Here is a 15,026-nt window from a genome sequence, read left to right as displayed (position 1 = left end):
ACTCTGACTCAGCCCCAGCAATTTCTGACCCAGTCCAACCAATTCTCTGCATCAATGATGAATGTTCATCTGAGATAGATTCTTGTTTTACCTTGTTTTACCTATCACTTGCCATCTTCACCTTTTTTTTGTCTGAACTGAACACAGGGCTTAATTGGTCCAGTTCTTCCACCATCTGCCATTTCCACGACCTGAGGAAATCGTCTCATGACGTCCTGGTAAAAGAAAAGCTTTGCTTCCTGTTTTGGTTTGTGCAGGGACAGACACACTATTTAATGCCATATGTCATATGCGAGAATTGCATTGTGAAATCATATCAAAAAGTAAATTGTGCCGTCATTCGTTAGCCATTACATTGTGCTGTCAAAATTTACTTTGGGACGACGTATTAAAACAAAAGATCTTGTGCATTGCCACTCCCCTCCGAGACTGACTTTCACAAACCCTTTTACAGCTGAAATTTTGACTCTTCACTAAAGAAAAAGCACAGATTTTACTAAAAGCTTTAACAATGTCTAAGTCATGGTAGAGTGAGAGTGTGTCAGCATGCACAATTACAGGACCCTGGAAATTAAGCAGCTAAATTAAATTCAGCCAACATTAAATGTGCTGTGGGTTAATTACATCTTTATCATTCTTGTTTGTGCGTTGAGTTTTCAACCAGACCAAGTGAAATTGTTTTAACAGAACGTTGTATATTCATCTTATTTCACCTTTAAAGCTGCTACACACCAACAAGTGTTTTCACTGCATCTGCCTGATTCGATCTCTTCTCAGGACTGTATGAATTCTTGATTGACACCTCCCTGACTGATATATATTCTTAATTTCTATTGATAAATGTTGTCTGATGGTTTGTGATGATAATTGCAAACTAAGGCCTAACATCTACTCTCACTGTGCGTCCTATACAGCTAAATACACTCACCATAAAGATTGAGGATAGTAGTTGGCATATTCACTTTTACTGGGGGCAGTTGTGAAACTGTGAAAACAGTACTGAGAGTGGTTACAAAAACAAGATGGGTTAGGGGTTAACCTAACCCTAGGGTTGGAGGTTTACCCTAACCTAACCCTACATCAAAACGTAAAAAACTAGGTGGGGAAAAAACTATCCTCTGACATTTAAGTCCGAATTGGCGATGACAGGAATTCGAAACTGACGATATTTCCCACCTGGTAAAACAAGCCACAGACATGTTAAGAAGCAATTGGCAGAATGGCTACAAATGCACCACCAGTGTTAATGAAATAAAAATCTAATATATTGATAACACAGAAACTGAGTCAATTAGGACTTTTTATTTAGTTTCATGTGGAAACAAACTACCTTGAATATGTAACTGAACCAAAAGAAGCTGATTTAGTAAAATACCACCACTGTTATGATCAACTGTTAGTAGACATAATGAAAAACCTTCATAGCAACAGCTTTCATATGAGATACTTTGGAGTTCATCACACCGCTGCTCTGTGTACGGTGGGTTTTGAAAAGCTTAACCTTTCGCTGCTTTCAGAGGCAGATAAGACGACTATTGGAAGGGAAGGAAATCATAAATGAAATTCAATTTATACGGAGTGGAAAAGCTGTTGGCCCCGAGTTCATTAAAAAGCTCTGTTTTAAATACGCACCTACATTCAATAGATAAAGGTTTTCTTCCCTGTTCCTTACTGTTAAATATTAAGACTAATCCCCTGAAAAGTCCAGCTCTATTAAACCGTCGCCTTAACAAATGTAGGCAGCAGAATTCACTCTAAACTATCAAACTTGAGGGTCACCTGCTGCTCTTAATTAGACCAGATCATCCATGTTTTATTAAAAACAGACTCTCTAACCAACATGAGGTTATTTCTCAACATTATCCAGCAAACAAGCACATTATTATCTCACACCATCATGGACAGGTTTGGCTTCAAGTAGGTCTTTAATATATTAGCCAGGGCCAGGTCAGCCACATGGGTAGGGGGTCAAAACTCTAAATTCAAGATTAACTTTGATAAACCAATGGCTATGTTCTTACGGATTACCTTAGCTCCAAATATTACACATTTATTGAGACTACATTTACACACAGTACATAAGTGCATTGATATTAATGGCAAACCAGATGGACAGGTTTGCCAATTTCATGTATGGTGTAATGATTTGAATAAATATTTGTATGTTACCCCCTACTTCCCTGGGAGTTCCCACCTGGTAACATTTATACAGTATTTTGTTGCTGATATGGAGAAGGAAGGTGATAGGAGACTTGTTTAATGTGTGATACACAGTAGCCTACTTTACAGTAGTTATTCACTGACAGATAAAGGATCAGATCTTGGGAACATTTCTAACCTCAGTGTATTTGTTAAGTGAGCTTTTGTGTCTAAAAATGACTATTAGATGGAAGATGATGGTGACATAATCCCAAGGCTCATTTATGCTACATAGAGATATGTCTGTTTAAAACTATATAGCCATCACTCCACACGAGTCCTTTGTGCTGGCATGGTTGCTAAGCAATACATCCACCAGAGACAAGGGTTTCTGACAACAGCCAATATTGTGGCGGTGGAGGAGGTTGTGATCATTTACCTTGTGTATCATTTATCTCTATGAGTCACATAGGAAGACATGACAGGAACGTTTACAAGATCAGTTTTTTACAGTTATGAAATTTCCATTTCAGAACACGAAACAAAAAAAACTTATTATTTTTCCATTTCTTTTCAAACTTGGGGCAGAGTTTGTTAGACATTCATCTTCTCAATGAAATTCTATGTGCAAGCTCCACAACTCTGAGTGCTGACCTCTCGTTAACAAAACACTGCAGCAAGACGTGTGTACTGCTCAAAAAATAGACATGGGTGTGTATGTGTGTGTGTTATTCCCACATGGACTCTGGGGACTCTTCTAGAACAGAAAGGAGCTTTGATCCGCCCAAGGCGACATGGAAAGAGAAACAGTGGATTACAGATACAGTCTCACTGGAGAAATATCCACACAAGACACTTCCTGAAGCTCGCCATGATCTACCAGAGAGAAAAGGCTTTGAATGCTGCTCTGTCTCTGACTTTCTCATAATGTGCACGTCCACTTACACACACTGTAAATTCATCATACAAGCACCGTCATGTAAACCTCAGGAGGAGTGTGATGGACTTTCAACATCGTGGTGACGGGATGGGCCACAAATAGCCGAGCTATACATCTCGACATGACAGTACAGATGGATATGAGGAGATCGCTTGGAGGCAACAAACTGTCACTGGGGACACAAAGCCAATATGAATGATAGCAAAATATATTTACTCACTGTAGAGCATTATAGTCCCTAGGACATTTACTATAAGTATATACTGGAGAATAATAACAGGTTTTTTCAAAGGGTAGCACTGAAATTTACACTATAATTGGGGAACTCTTGCTTTAGTTTGTTATGTGAAACCTTACAAGTAAAAGATATAATATTAAAAAGAAAATTTTAATAATATTTTAAGTAAAAAAATGAGTCAGTCACACATTTTTCATTTGTTTCTGGTCTTTTGCACAAGGCTCTAACACAAAAATGCAATTGTCAGTGCACTGTAACATATTCAGAGAACACTAAATATAAATATTTATGAGGGACAACTCGTGAAAACAAGATCTTTAACACACTTGTAAATACAGTCACACTACACTGACAGTTTATTAATTACACTGTGCAGCCTACTACACCACCTTCTTACCAACTGACCCCATTTGTATCAGTGAGGGTTGGCTACACAACACAAACACCTCACTGTATTATTAGAAACTACATCCTCTCAAACGAAACTGAAACTATTCCAATAAAAACTGAACATTAGAAGCTTCACGAAGACGGATTTTACTGTTGTATTAGACTCCATTAGTTTTTACTAACTAACTGTCAGCTGAGTGCATATAGATGTGCTATAGAAACACACTAAATACTCCAGAAAGGCATAGAAATGTACATGTGTGATGAGAATGGAATTGCAGGTATAGTCAGCTACAAACAACAGAAGGTGAAACTGATAAAAGTATAATGAAGTGTGATTTGAGCCTCTGTGTTGTGGCACAATTCTCCACCATGTGTGTGTTGTGCCAATGAACACACAGTACAGTTATATTTTATTGTTGATGTTGATCACAGGCTGCTTCAATGAAGAAATGTTAATTCCCAGCAACCAGCTGCTGTCCTGCTTTGAACCGAGGCAGAGGAACTACATTACTATATACTGTACGAATAGGTAGCCTGAGGCTTTGATACATAAACAAGCTAATCACTCGTGTTATTATCACCAAGACTTTCACTCATGTTTATATCAATTATAGTGATTCTGAGCCTGGAGCGTGTGTGTGGCAGGGTCACCTCAACAGAATGGGAAATGTCATCTTTGAATAGAGTAAATTAACTGTAGTGATTTGCCCAGAGCCAGCGTTTAGACCCCAGGAAGCAGGAACTCAAATCTATAAAAAGTGACCTTGAAATCAACAGTGCCAAGGTTGCAGTGAGTTTTTAATGAGACACAAACACTGGCCGTGGTTATGAGAATAGAGAATGTGTTTATTAATCATTGTCACTGTGTAGCAAAGCCTTGGGTAGACACACAGGAGGATATCATTTAGAAAGGTCATAATAAATGAATAAAAGCACATTTAGTCTGTCATAGCATGCAGCCATCTTGCTCTGTCAGTGCTATGACGACTATAAACTGAAACAGGCCAACAGCTTGTCATATGTAAATGATCCTTGACTCCTAACATTATACAGCTTCCATGAGGACATCGAAGCCCTGCAATGGGGAAACTAAAACAATGTGGGATGTCGTATGGAGAGTTGTTTACTCTCCTCCTCCTTTTCTTCACTCTTTCTTCTCTCGGTGCACGTGATGGGCGTGATTACATGGACAAGGATTTCAGAGAAGCTGGAGAGTCTCTCTCTGCCATCTGAGTGTCAGCAGCCTGTGTCATCGTGGCACAGTGTTTATTGTTTGTGTACTTTTTGTGGGGGGTCTGGTAGTCCTCATTTCGTTTTTTATTTTATTTATTTATGCTTAGGTAGATGGGGGGGGGGGGGTATCTGAATCGGACTGCGTTGTTGGTCCAGACCTCCACACATTTGTTTAGTCTTTGTTTCGTTAATAAACTTTGCTTTAACCGTGACTCTGGCATGTAAAAATTAGTGGTCATGGTTAGGTCAGTACAAAGAGTGATCTTTAATTTTTCTTTATTTTAAGTTTATTTTTCATTTTTTTCTGACAAAAAGCCAGACTGCATCAAAAGAAGTTTGAAAAAAGACATAACGCTACTGTTACATTACTGCAACATTACATCAAATGTATCATAAAATAAAACTTAATACTAAGAAAAGATTCACTTGTTTTCACAAATGGAAAAACAAACTGCTCCTGATCCTCTCAGTGAATAGATAAATATGTTTCACTTAGCTCTCAGGGCTTTCGTGACCTTGTCAAGCAATGGAGTGATTAAATAAACAATGGTTTGTTCAGCACATTAAGATTAACCATGGTAAACGAAGCAAAAAAGAAGATATGAGAACATTCATATTTCAAGTGTCCCTCTCATAACCCTTCAGTCATCCTTCTCGTGAACCATAAAAAAACAGCAGCTTGTTCCCAGTATGAAATATGTTCAGTTTTTACACGGTGCACGTTAGATGCAGAGTTTCATGCTTGACAAGCTTGTAAGATGGTTTATTTTCCCTCCTCCAGGTGTTAGTCTGAACCCCGACAGTGCAACAAATGATTTTACCTGAAAGCAGATTCACTCCATGTGAAGGAATTTTCCATCAATTTTCCTCAGCCTTATTTCGGCAGTTTTTCCACGCAGGTCTCTCACATGTCACTCTCTGTAAACCATAGTTCACTGTTTGTCTCAAGCGTAGCCGTGAAGACACAGCTTCCCGATCCCTGTTGGCAGTTGCCATAGCAACCAAGGTCATAGAAGAGACCCTCAGAAATAGAAGAAACAAAGAGTGAAGGTCGATGGATTACATAAGACTTCTATACGTCTGTGGTTCAGCGCAAGGGATTAGATTCATACATGTTTCACACATGTAGGACTGTGATGTGGTTCCATCTTGTCGGGACATGAAGTATAACGTAAAAAATCCTCTACCAAGATGTAAAAAAGAATTAGGTGGCATTACACAATGTTAAAGCAACACTATGCAACTTTCTTAACTTCAAATAGCGGCTGCTTTCATGCTGTCCTGGCTCTATGTAACCTTGGTGAGCGGTTACGATCTCCTGTGAGAGGAAACTGACTGAAAGTGGCGGCTTAAATTTGTCAGAATCAGGACCAGCAAGGTGATGATCATTTAAAAAGACTTACATTCATTAAAAAACAGCATTTATCTCCAACATTCAGTGAGGAAACTTTTAAAATATCAAGAATTCGACGCAGACTTTGTTGCACTTGTTACAGCGGCGGCTCTTCTGGGGTAATATCAATGATTTGTGTTTCAGTCAGAGCTCCACATTGATAGACTTTGTTTTATCCCCGGACATGGAGCCCAACAGAATTAATCACCACGTGTGGCTGCAGAGGGCGCTGTTGCTTAGTAAAAGTTACATAGTGTTGCTTTAACTTAGCTGCTCTTCTTGCCTCGATCGATCAAGCTTCAATAAATTATTCTGCTTCAGACATCTGTGTCTGCTGAAACTTCTTCAGCCCACAAGGTTTCCATCACACTACAGTCCCATTAGCAGCGTATTTACTGGTGGCTCCCATAACAAGTCTCTATGGTCTAGGAAGAAGCATTAATATATGTGTGGACTGTGGCAGGCACAGATTGGATTATTGTTTAACAATGACAGTGAAAACTCAGGGTGTGGCTGCTGCATATCTCATCACCGACTATGTACACGGTGACTTTCTGACTCTATCCTCTGTGGAGACACTCGTGCTGACAGCCGCTCTGGTGACTTGGATGAAAGTTTTAATAAGATTCCGAATAGAAAACTTCTTTCACCTGCAGTGACTGTCACAGAGAGTGTGAGAGAACTGTACTCCGATCTACAATATTTCCCCTCCAGGTGTTATCAAGCATCTCAGAGTGAAGGGACGTCACAGGGGAGTTTGCTAACAGCCGCCTGACCTGCAGGTTCACATCCTCTGCATCAGCATTCTTTACTTCAACCTCTGGCAGCAAACAATCCAACTTCACTGTCTGTGCAGCGTCTTTTCCTCAGGAAGTTTTTGTGGGTGTGGAGGCCTTTGCTTTAAGGTGACGGGAGCAGGATCTGTGAGGGCGGGGGAAGCTCCGTCCTGTGACACTTCCCCATATCTCGCTTGTATCTCTGTCTCTCTACTGCTGCAGATAATCCCTCATTCCTTTTAAAATCCCTCCTCAAAGTTTCAGTTGACGACCTCTGGGCTCTGCAGGCTTTGGTCACAGTGCTGATTTGGGATTAACGATATCAAACGGTGACAGAGAAGGTCATGTTTCCATTTCCAGGCAGATGCTCCGAATTAACCCCGTGCTTTGTAGCGTGCTCTCGACAAGCAGACAAAGCCCCCGTCTGAAAGAATGGCTTTGACATTGTCAACGCCGACTCACCATGTTGGAGAAAAGGCCATTCACTGTCAGATTCCTGCCCTGGATGGTATGTACAGGTTCTTTTCAGACCCATGAAAGCTGACACATTCCACAGAGGGCACAGTGACAGCCTGATGAGCATAAACAGACATGTCATTCAACTCCAGTCAGTTTTCTCAAGAACAACATTCATGTGGTGCAGTTTTGCAAGAAAAGACCCACTTGTGATTGACAGCCGCCTGCCTGACAGACGTTAATGAGGGTATAAAAAGCCCATTTTTCTATCTGCTTGTTAAAGGTTCAAAATAATTATTGAAATATTGAACAATAGAGTCAAATTAGCATCACAGTAATTTACAGTTTCTTTATTTTAGTTTTTGGGTAAAAAAAAAAAGAAGAAAAAGGAAAATCTTATTTACACAAAATAAATTTGTGACATTGATATGGTACAAGATTTAGAGTAAAGCCAAATTCTGTTTGCAGAGTTTGGCTTTTGTTGAGACAATATTGGGATACCATTCCTCCCTGAGAGTCAAAGCCAACCACCCGAGACAATTGATTCTCTGTCACATTATCCTTCACATTCACTACGCTCCGCTCCCGGGCCTCCGCTGTCTCTGGAGGTTCCCAGGACGGAGACGAGAAATGATCAGAAGCCTGCAGAGCTGATGCCACACAAGAAACATCGAACTGCCGCTTCCCTTCACACCCACCTAGCTGATCTGCTCGGAGCGCTGGCTGTAATCCCAATGAGTATTTTCTCTCTGCCTGCCGAACATCTCTGACTGACAACACAGTCTTTGACATGCATGGCCCTGTCTCCTTGTTGTCTCATTTGCCTGAGGACTTTCATTCCCTCTGGACATGTACACAGACAAAATCTCACTTCTTTAAGTTCATCTTTTTTCATTTGGTGCTGCACTCTGAATATATATTTTACAATGTTTTTATTTTATAACATTTCCCTATCTTGGTTGACTTGATAACTTCTCCTGCAGAAGTTTCCTTATTTAAACAGGAACTGAATGTTGATTTCTTCCTTAGCTGCAGATGAGTCTTGATCATTTTGTCTGTCAATCAAAATTGTAGCTGCAGTTTGGTTTCTTATTTAAAGCTTTGCATATTATGTGATTTCATTACTGAAATTGAATTGGCTTTGCTCAGATTCCAGTGGTGTCACAGAGGAAAAGATTTGGGACAGAGACGCAGAGAGATAAGAAAGTGATGTCATATAATTAAGAGTCTATTTGGCACTTAGACCCCTTGTGATGTCATCAAGGTTTAAAGGAGGCGACACTGGTGGTGGTCGATGGGATCTACAGAATGTTGAGGATCTGAATGAGATGAGTGGACACTGGTTATGGAGACTGGGGGTGATCGGGTAGGAGAAGGGTTGCTGGTTCAAATCCCAGTTCAGGGTTTTTCTGTGTAAATGAAAGAAAGCTTGGGATTAGGTTGATTGATGATTTTAGTTTCATTTCTGGATAGTGGGGATATGTCGTTCATCTTTAGTCTCTGATTCTCATTTAAAGATACAGGGACAGTTGTTTTCTAACGTATCTGCTGCCACTAAACACACCAATGATGGATGATGGATTTATTTCCACACATTTTTCTTCTTTTTGCAACAACCTTCCTCTACTTTCCCCTGTAGTGTAGATGGGCAATTTTAAGTCAGTCATTATCAGCAGGAGGCGTTGAGCTGTTAAGCCAGTACTCACAATGACTATAGCAGCCATCACTGTCCCAGCTTTATGAATCAATTAGGATGAGGTAGAAGTCATAGGTGGGAGAGATCAAATGTAATGTTTGAACAAAAATAAACAGCATGAGATAACTGTAATACAAGAATACAATTGTTAATCTCAAAGTACGCCAGTATAATATACTGTATCATGTTTCGAGTAAGTCCAGGCAAGGGATGGAGCTAATAAATAATTCAACGTGTCTGGCAGATGATTTTCTCTGAGCGGCACAGGAATCAGACTGTCATCTGTCTTGAGAGTTGGCTACAGAGTACTGGTCTCCTGTATCTGCTTGGTTACTCCCAGTAAGGTGAGATTATTGGTGACCAGCAATTTACTCCTAAAGGTTTTACTGCTCAAACATCTGTGGAAACAGAAGAATCATTGAGATCCAGGTAATCATGTGGCCCTTCAGTGAAGCTCCCTGTGGAACAGCAGCACACCAAACTCGGTGGGAACATTATTTTGGAGGGTATCTCCAGATGATTAACTTATCAATATCAGCTAAATTACTGTTTTCCAGAATATCTCTGCAAATAATACGGCTAAAGTGACAATCTAAATATTGATCACAACATTATCCCACATCATATGATATCATAAGATAAGTAACATCATGAAGAAGTTACAATGACGTCATGCAGAGTTTTCTAGGTATCTGCATTCTATAGGACTACAGACACAATCAGTCATCTATGATAATATGGTTGGAAAGATGTCATCAAGACATCACTTTGAATCATATCATGTAGTAATGCAACAAAAACATTAGAACATGATCTTTATCCAAACAAAACAACTGACAGATTTTGGCACACACGATGTTATCAATGCATGATTTGATCACACAAAACTTCATATGAAGTTCCTTGACCAATGGCAGCCATTATTCAAAAGATTTGACACTTATGTTGGGATGTTGTTGTGTTTGCAATTGTTTGTGGAAAAAGTGGAAACACTTTGTTCAGTTACTGTGCAGGTGTCTTGGAAATGAAGAAATGTCGGCTGAAATATTTAAAGCTCCACTTTTAATGAGTTTTTATAATGGTCAAATGACTACATTTAATATGAAAGTGGTTTCTTGGGGCGATAAGCCCACAGAGAGTTATTATTATTTAGCACCTTTTCATTGAATCGATGTTTAATTCAATAACATGAATCAACTCTCTCTCTTCAGCCAAATTAAGCAAAGAGCTTCCATTATCATAATCCTAAAGAAGAAAATGTAACATGTGTGAACAAATACTGAGTTGGATTAGAAAATGGGACGTATGTGCCTATTTGCATTTAATGGACTTTCGATGATTCTAGATGTGTTGTGACGTGTTTTGATTTTGTACAAATTACAACAGTGTTTACTTTCCATAAGTATAAGGGACATACTGTCTCCTGTATTCATCAGAGGATCATAGTGTTAATATCCATTCAAAGTCTATTTTTAACTTGGAATAATAAACTGGAAACCACAGCTTGAATATCATCCTTATAAAGTAAAACTGTATGACAGCCACAAAGGGATCATGAAGGGTTTAAATAGTGAGGGTTACACACTGTACCTCTCCCACTATAAACCATCCTCTCTAATCTCCTACATTACTACACTACAATTTATACAATGGTTCAATAACCAAACAAAAACCAACAAAAACAAGGGTTTTCTTCCGTGTGACTCCATTGCAGATCAAGGATTTGTCCTGGTACGATCCCTCAGCTGTTGGTGATGATGCTCCTGGGTCTGAAAGCTGCCAGTGCTCCTCTGGTGCTCAGTGTCTCAGGCTGGAATAATAATGTCACAGTGGGACAGATATTAAAGTTTAACAGGAATAATAAAAGATAGGTGAAGGATTCAGGAAATCACTGCTGCAAGATTTTCATCAGCACATCGGGTCGAGGTGTGTGATGGAAAATGATATCTTGTTTTTGTGTAGATTGAAGCACTATTTTCATTCAGTTCTGTGTCCCCTGCTCGTGTTTTGATTGATGTAGTCATAAATGCATTTGGAATTATTGATCTATAGTTAATTTCTGCATTCTGTATTATCAAACACTGATCACAGAAATGCTGTAACGACATATAACACTTGAAAGCAATATAAAATATAGGAAAATATAATGATGTAAAAGACATAGAGGCACAGATTCCCTGGTGACTGTAAAGTCTCAGCGTGACACTGATTAGCTCACATTGTTAAGCAAGAGAGCAGATGATGAAACCAGAGCAGAGACCCAACTGAAGCATTAAGATATAACACATCACCTTTCAAAAGAAATCTCACCGTATGACTTCAGAAGCGCTCTCGCTCGCTCACAGGTAGATCTGTCCTCCTCTAGAGATCCACAGCGTCTTGCTATTTAATGAATCTCATCACCTGGTTCACGGTGTGGATGTGACTGATCGAACCCAGCAACCCAAATCAACCTCCTGCAGAGTATCATCAACATTTTAACATTTCATGTCGAGTACAACAGAACAAAACCTTCCTAAAGGCCATGGGAACATTGCTCCAATCATGTCATCCCTCTACAGACACACACACACACACATGGAGGATGTGGCCCCCTGCTGTTTCATCAGACCATGAGCTGTGGGCTTCGTAGTGGTTACACTCACCTCCTGTGATGAGACCTTTCAGTGCAGGAGGAGAGCGACAGACCTGTCCGCATTTTGAGCAGCGAGTTAATCACAGATGTTACAAAGGATGAATGTCCACTCAGAGCAAATCAACAAGACAGTCACACTGATGTAGATGAAACCTGCTGCTGACTGAGCGAGGAGTAGGGGAAGAGCAAACAAGTTGTGTGTGTATGTGTGTGTGTGTGCGTGTGCGTGCGTGTGTGTGTGTGTGTGTGTGTGTGTGTGCGTGCTTGTTTTTGTTGCCTCTTTAGGACGTTTTCCATTACAAACACTGACCTTGTCAGGACCAGTAGACCTCATGGGGACCAAAGCCTGGTCCTAATGGGGCAAAACTTAATTTCAGAGCTCCTGGTTAATAAGGTTTTGGTGAGAGTTCCCTTAATGAATGGAAGTCAATGCAAAGTCCTAATAGGATGGCTGCACTAATGTGTGTGTGTGTGTGTGTGTGTGTGTGTGTGTGTGTGTGTGTGTGTGTGTGTGTGTGTGTGTGTGTGTGTGTGTGTGTGTGTGTGTGTGTGTGTGTTGTGAGGTTGTGTAATGCTGTCTATGTACCGGTGGATACACACTGATATATTTACAGGAGATACGGAAATAGTTCTGCAACTTCTTTTTCCTCTGACACACACACAAACACACACACACACACATTTTCACATTTAGCCAAGCTGCAAAAAAAGCTTTTCAAACGCAGTGAAGCCAGATGAGAGGAAGGACAAAAACCACTGAAGTGTGAAAAATCATTTGAGATGAGAATTGTCCTCCATCTATCCTCGAGGCCCTTCACCTCCTCCTCTGTTCCTCCTGCTTCTGTCTATCTGAGGCCTCCTGGATCTCGCAGGTGCAGCAACACTATACAATACACTTTCTATAAAAATACAGAAAACTAAGACATCCACTGGAACTAGGTCACCTCTCTACCTCTCGGCAGCAGAATCTTTGTCCTACAGAGTAAAGTACAGCAGGTGTTTGTTTTATTCTTTCACCATTCACTAGTTTGTTCTCTGAACTTCTTCCTTACCTCACGTGATACAGAGTAGCAGCAAAAAGTGGCAGTGAAATAGAGCGAGTAAGAGAAAAGCAGAGAAGTTTGCACTAACTTAAGCATGAAAGCAAACAGATTCCCATGACTAATGGGTTCATTTTGATCCACTGAGAGTTGGTGGGGTTCAAATAAATGAATGGATGGGTGTGAAATTGTTGAAAATTTTTATGTAGAAGGAAATACTATGCAATTTTACTGAGCAGATACATGGAAAGAGGAGATACTCTGGATGTGAACATAACTTTTGTTTAGAGAAAACTCCACTGAGCACCTTCAGGATATAAAGTGAAGGTGCAGGTCTCCTTGAAGTCATGAAAAGACTAAAATCTATTGCATCTACTTCTTGACGTCGATTTTGTAGAGAATTATTCTTTTACTGAGAGTTGTCCGATGGTACCACGAAATCTTTGTGCCTTTTATTATAATTGTGTTATCATTCATCCACAAAATAAATCACTTGAGGAACGGGGTCATTGGAGGGACACTTCTCCACTCTTGCACTTGCGCTCCTATTCCCTTTTACTTTTCTCCTCCAGCAGATTAATCTCTCTGAGCAGCTTTGCTCAAACGTGTCCCACATTGGGTGACGCACAGCCGCGGTGCTATAAATGACTACGATCCCGCACCATAAACTGTGTAGCCACCACACCGAGAACAATAAGGGTATTAGAAGGATTCATTTAGAGAGAGGCTGGTGGGAAGACGGATGGGCAGAAGGAGACAAAGGACAGACAGAGAGCAGAGTTGGTCTGTGCCGTGTAGAAAGACGGCTGTGAAGCCTCCGTTGCTTAATGGTGTATCACAAGCAGCACAGACCAACGTGTCACTCTCACTTCTGAAGCCGGCTACACAACCAGGTAATTGTCATGCTGCAGCAGTGCCTGTCTCATGTGGTGTGAGTGAAACATGACGTGTTAGTGTCTCCTAAGTGTGCTTGATGAGGTGTCCCAATGCAGGGCCCTAATGTAATGGAAAAGAGGTTATATACTGTTTTCTAGTGCCTCTGTTTCACATCATAATATTCTTTTAAACTTCTCCCCATCCATCATTGTCCTTGTGCATTATCTTTATTACAATAAGCACTTACACACAGAAACAAAGCGAAACATAACTAAATTAAAATAGCACTAAATAGCGATAGAGATAGCCTCTTATTTTCAAGCCTCCCGGTGACGGGCGGTTTCTTTGGGTTGTGCATCTGTCCGTCCCATTCTTGAGATATCTCATTTAGTTTCAATCAACCGGGTTGTTTGTGATTATTCTTTTGGACTAATCATTTCCTTTGGTGCAGATGAGTGTCATATTGCTGGGAGGCTGTGTCGGGGTCCCTACACCTACAGCATGTGCAGTAAGATGTATTGGCCACTCCTTGTGGTCTCCTTCTGACATTTTAAGGGTTTTAGGTTTCAGGCACAGTTTTAAGGTTTGGTACAACTATATAAAACATAGCCCTGTAATCTTTATTTGGTTTCTTATGTTCTTCCCAACAGCTCCAGTCCCTGCTTTTTGATCTTGTTGTATTTCACCCGATAGCATTTGAGTCATCTAGAAAACATGTTTGACTTGTTAACGATTATTTGTGCCTTGGCCTTCGGTTGTTGAGGCAGTGAGTGTTTAATTCCCCTAGTGGTGGTGTTTCTCTATTCTCCTATTATTGGTCTCTCCACACAAACATAAAAGGTTTTAAAAGACAGTAAATTGTAAAACGTAGAATCTCCAATGATCCATAATGTCCATCTCAGGACGGTTATCCTGAGTAGACCTTCCTAATGACCCACCTAGTAATCATGTGTTTTGCCTACAGTGGCCTGGTTTGGACCGTGGATCAGTTTAAAGACTCCAATGTCAGACCTTAGGGGGATGGCTGTGGCTCATCAGATAGGTCGTCTACGGTTCGATTCCTGGTTCCCTTCAAGCAAGATGTTGAACACAATTTTTCGTGGTCACTTTCCACCATGTGCGTGTGTGTGAGAAGTAAAAGTAAACTGAAAAACACTTTGAATACTAGAGGGGCGGTCTGAGAGCATACTTCTCCAAAACAAATCTCCTAA

Source organism: Hippoglossus hippoglossus, chromosome 1 (genome assembly GCF_009819705.1).
Source record: "Hippoglossus hippoglossus isolate fHipHip1 chromosome 1, fHipHip1.pri, whole genome shotgun sequence".
NCBI lineage: Eukaryota > Metazoa > Chordata > Actinopteri > Pleuronectiformes > Pleuronectidae > Hippoglossus > Hippoglossus hippoglossus.
The sequence above is the reverse complement of the archived record's forward strand: the minus strand, read 5'-3'. Positions refer to the sequence as shown.